The sequence below is a fragment of the Perognathus longimembris genome, chromosome 3 (genome assembly GCF_023159225.1).
Source record: "Perognathus longimembris pacificus isolate PPM17 chromosome 3, ASM2315922v1, whole genome shotgun sequence".
NCBI classification, from domain to species: domain Eukaryota; kingdom Metazoa; phylum Chordata; class Mammalia; order Rodentia; family Heteromyidae; genus Perognathus; species Perognathus longimembris.
Window position 1 is genome coordinate 98,804,777 of NC_063163.1, and position 5,084 is coordinate 98,809,860.

Sequence of the window (5,084 nt, forward strand, 5' to 3'; positions counted from 1 at the left end):
GCAGTCACAAAAACCTTCAAATGTTTCACAGGACTGAGTAAGCCATAGGTATTTCAAGTATTCTGAGAACATATTTCTCGTTGGTGCCCATTTCCAATAGGAAAAGCAGTACACTTTAGAGGTGTATTTCTTCAAAAGCTCATCAGCTAAATCCCATGACTGCTTTGTGGTGTTTCTTTTACTTGAAACTTTCACCTGAACCATGCCTGCAACCTGTTAATTAGCTAGTTAATTTGAGTTTTCTGCCCAGTCTGGCTTCCAGACCTCAGCCTCCTTTGTACCTGGAGTAGGATAATATTCTTGGGCCAGAGTTCTAGGTGTTGTTTTTGTTTCTTTTTAATTTTTTTCAATTAATTGATTTATTTCTTGTCAAAGTGATGTACAGAGGGGACTGAGGCATCCATTGCTTATCAGAATATGCTGCTCCATTTTGAGCCTAAAGAGATGCATGCTGGATCTAGGCCTGGTGACTCTCATGTAGATGAAAAATCCCTTAGCAACATGGAGAATTTTAATCAACGTTCTGAGAGTCCCAGTGATAAGCAGTATTTCACAGATGGTGGAGAAGGGACGATATTAACCTCAAAGACCATATTCTTTAAAAATAATTGCGCTTGTGTGGGAGAAAATCATTATGAATGCAACAAATATGAAAAGTCCGTCAAACACATGTCAGCTCTAAGAACACATAATAGAATACATATTAGTGAGAAACCTTATGAATGTCAAATACGGGAAAATTCTTTCAGAAGCAAGAAAATTCATAGAAGACATAACAAAATTGACTCAGGTGAGAGACCTCATATATGTAACAAATGTGGAAAATCTTTCAGATGGAGGACAGTTTTAAATGCACATAATAGAATTCACACAGGCCGGAAACCATACGAATGTAACCAATGTGGGAAGTCCTTCACCAGGAAAACTGAACTCAGTGTTCATCAGGTAACTCATGCAGGAGAGAAACCTTATAAATGTAATACATGTGGAAAGTGTTTCATGTGGAAAGCACCACTACTAATGCATCAGAGAACTCATACAGGAGAAAAACGATATAAATGTAAGACATGTGGAAAGTCTTTTACCCAGAAATCATACGTAAGTGTTCATGAGAGAATACATACAGGAGGGAAACCTTATAAATGTAACACATGTGGAAAGTCCTTTGCCGCAAAAACAAAGCTAAATGTTCATGAGAGAACACATACAGAAGAGAAACCTTATAAATGTAAGACATGTGGAAGGTCTTCTGCCTGGAAATCATATCTTCATTTTCATGAGAGAACACATACAGGAGAGAAACCTTCTAATTGTAACACATGTGAAAAGTCTTTTGCCACAAAAGCAGTGCTAAGTATTCATGAGAGAAGACATACAGGAGAGAAACCTTACAAATGTACCACATGTGGAAAGTATTTTGCAGATACATCAACCGTTCGTGCTCATGAGAGAATGCATACAGGAGAGAAACCTTATAATTGTAACACATGTGGAAAGTCTTTTGCCTGGAAATCAAATCTTAGTGTTCATGAGAGAACACATACAGAGTAGAAATATTATACTGTAACACATGTAGGAAGTCTTTTGCCTGTAAATCATACCTAAGTGTTCATGAGAGAAACCTTACAAATGTTACACAAGTGGGATGTCTTTCACCTAGTAGACATAACTTAGTATTCGTTAGTGAACACAGAGAAGAGAAACCATATGACCATAACGATTGTGGGAAGTTGTTAACCCACAAGTCATATCTAAGTACTCAGAAGTGAGTTCAAACAAGTGATAAACTTTATCAATGTAATCATTGTGGAAAATAACTCACCTGGAAGTCACAACTAGCTTTTCATGAGAATACACACACACGAGAGAAACTTTATGGATGTAACACATGTGGAAAGTTTTCACCTAGAAATCCTGTCTTCCTGTTCATCAGCAAATATACGCAGGAGAGAGACCTTAGGAATGCAGCACATTTGGAAAGTCCTTCAGGGTCAGGTCATCCTTAAGGAAACATAACAGAATTCACACAGGTCAGGAATGTAACCAGTGTGGGAAATCTTTCACCTGGAAAACACACCTGTGCAAAAGAAGTTTAGCGAGGAGTGTAACTACTTTAAGAAATGCTTCCTAATTACCAACAAAACAGGAAGACACAAAAAAATTCGTGAAAGCATTGAAAAGGAAGAAAATATAACTACACATTACACTAGGGATGAACCTTGAATACAATCAGCTGAAGAAAATACACCAGTTAGAAAGGAACAGCCATGGCATGCTGTCTCATTGAGTGTGCAACAATCAACAAACTCATACACAGAAAGAATGATGGCTCTGGACACTGGGATAGAGAGGAAGAAGAGCTGCATGTTCAATGATTCTATTGCTTCACATATGGAAATGGAAGATGAGAAATGTTCTAGATGCATGGAAGAGCTGGGAGCCCAAAATAAAGATGTACTATCAGTTTTCTTCTGAATACAGAACATCTTTTGGTGCTGTATAATTTTTGAGACCCAATTTTTAAAGTCATAGCTTTTTTGTGTGCTATCCTTGGGGTTTGAGTTCAGGCCCTGAGCACTGTCCCAGGCTTCTTATTGCTCAAGACTAGCACTCTATCACTTGAGCCACAGCACCACTTTTGGCTTTTTTTTATATATTTGGTACTGGGGAATCGAACTCAGTGCTTTTATGTATGCTAGGCAAGCAAAAAGTACCACTAAGCCACATTCCCAGCCCCCAAAACCACATCTTTTACTGATTTGGACCACCTAAATTATCAACACAGTAGCCAATGAAGCTGGACCCTGACTCACACCTCTCAGTCTAGCTATTCTGGACTCTGTGTCCTGAGGATTTGGGTTCAGAATTAGTCCATGCAGAAAATTCCACAAGACTATTTGCAATTAAGCAGCAATGAGTCATAAGTGGAGCTGTGGCCCAAGTATTAAAGCACCAGACTTTACTAGAACAAAGACCAACAGTAAGATAAACTTAGAAATCAGACTACTCAGTAAATTTTTAATGTGTCATTGAAATCAGTTACTTTAGAATATGTCTCTTTCAAAAGTGTCACATTTGATTTTAGATAATCTCTGTTTAATGTGTACTTAAAATAAGGTAATCTGAATGGCAAAAAAACCCAAAATGATAAAATAATGGCATTCACAGGGAAATGGTCAGATCTTGAATGAATAATATTGAGCGAGACAAGCCTAGAGCACAGAGGACAGATCATGTCTGTAAAATAACAAACGTCTTTTCAAATGGTATTTCTACATGTTTTGGTGAGTGACTACATCATGTCTGTAAAACCAAACAATTCCTAAGTAAATATAAAAAAGGTCTAGGATAGACCTGCCAGGAGCACAATAGCTCAACTGCTACATACATATTATTATATAAGATGAGGCTAAGCAAAATGAACTCCGAGATGGAAACAGGAGTATTTTACTGTTCTCATTCTGTTTAATGTACTAGGTGAATTTCCTTTAACGTACCCCCTGGGGTCACTGTATATGATTCTGGTACACTGGATATTGTATATATGCTTATCTGAACTAGGGAAGAGAAAGAAAAATGAAGGACGGTGTAACAAATATGACAAGAAATGTATTCACTACCTTATTATGTAACTGTACCCTCTCTGTACATCACCTTATCAATAAAAAATTTAGGGGCTGGGAATATGGCCTAGTTGCAAGAGCGCTTTCCTCCTACACATGAAGCTCTCGATTCGATTCCCTAGCACCACTATATGGAAAACGGCCAGAAGGGGCGCTGTGGCTCAGGTGGCAGAGTGCTAGCCTTGAGCGGGAAGAAGGGACAATGCTCAGGCCCTGAGTTCAAGGCCAAGGACTGGCCAAAAATTAAGAAAAAAAACAAAAACTAAAAAATTTTTAAAAAGTAGAGCATGACGCTCTGAGTTCAAGCCCCCGTGTTGGAAATTAATGAACAAATAACTAAAACCAAACCCAGAAGCCAGTGCGTAAGGGGATCTATGGCTTTGAGCACCCACACCACCTGCTGTGTCCCCTCTGTACCGCCATCATGAAAATGGCAATGTAGTTGATGTGCAGCATTCTGGTGCTGTTTTACAAAGCCAGAGGAGAGTGGGTGCTCACAGCACCAACTTTCCTAAGTCAGTTCCACAAAAAGGATGGAGGAGGCAATGGAGAGTTTAGTGCACTGATAGATAATCTTATAACCAGGCAAAAATTCAATAACTTACCAACTAAGTATTAATATCTTTCAGTGCAGAAGAGCAGAAATGAATTTACTCCTAAGTGACAGCTGAAAATTTCTCTTTCAGACAGATGAAGGAACTGATCCATGTTAGGGCCTGGTTAAGCCAGGGGCTTTGCTTACAGTGGTATGAATGTAATAAGCTACACTCCACAGGGCTACCAAAACCCCTGTGCTCTGAGCCCAGCTCTAGGTTTGTTACTCTGTTTTGTTTGGAGGAGGAAGGGGAATGTTTTTCCTCACACCTTAAGAAAATATCCACCCTCACCTAATGGGTTTTCCCGACTCATTTAAAAAATTACATTTCTAATTCAAATGGGGCAACCCTCTGTTGAGTCTATGTATTAACTTCATAAGTATACCTGCAACTCCCTTTATGAAACAAAGCTCTGATAGTTTACATGGACTGAATGTAGGTATAAGAAGCATCAGGGGCTGGGAATATGGCCTAGTGGCAGGAGTGCTTGCCTTATATACATGAAGCCCTGGGTTCAATTACCCAGCACCACATATACAGAAAATGGCCAGTGGTGGCACTGTGGCTCAAGTGGCAGATTTCTAGCCTTGAGCAAAAAGAAACTGGGGACAGTGCTCAGGCCAGGAATGCAAAGCCCAGTACTGGCAAAAAAAAAAAAAAAAAAAAAAAAAAAAAAAAAAAAAAAAAAAAAAAAAACCAAACAAACTTCTGTTACAAGAAGCATCAAATGATCCCCCAAACTCTGGGAGGTGTTGTCCAGATAGATGCCCTCAGTCCTCAGTCTGACATGTGACCCCCTGACTGGATCTTGCCCATGCATCTCCTGCTTGCTCATCCACTTTGTGGAACAGAGAGTGAAGTACTT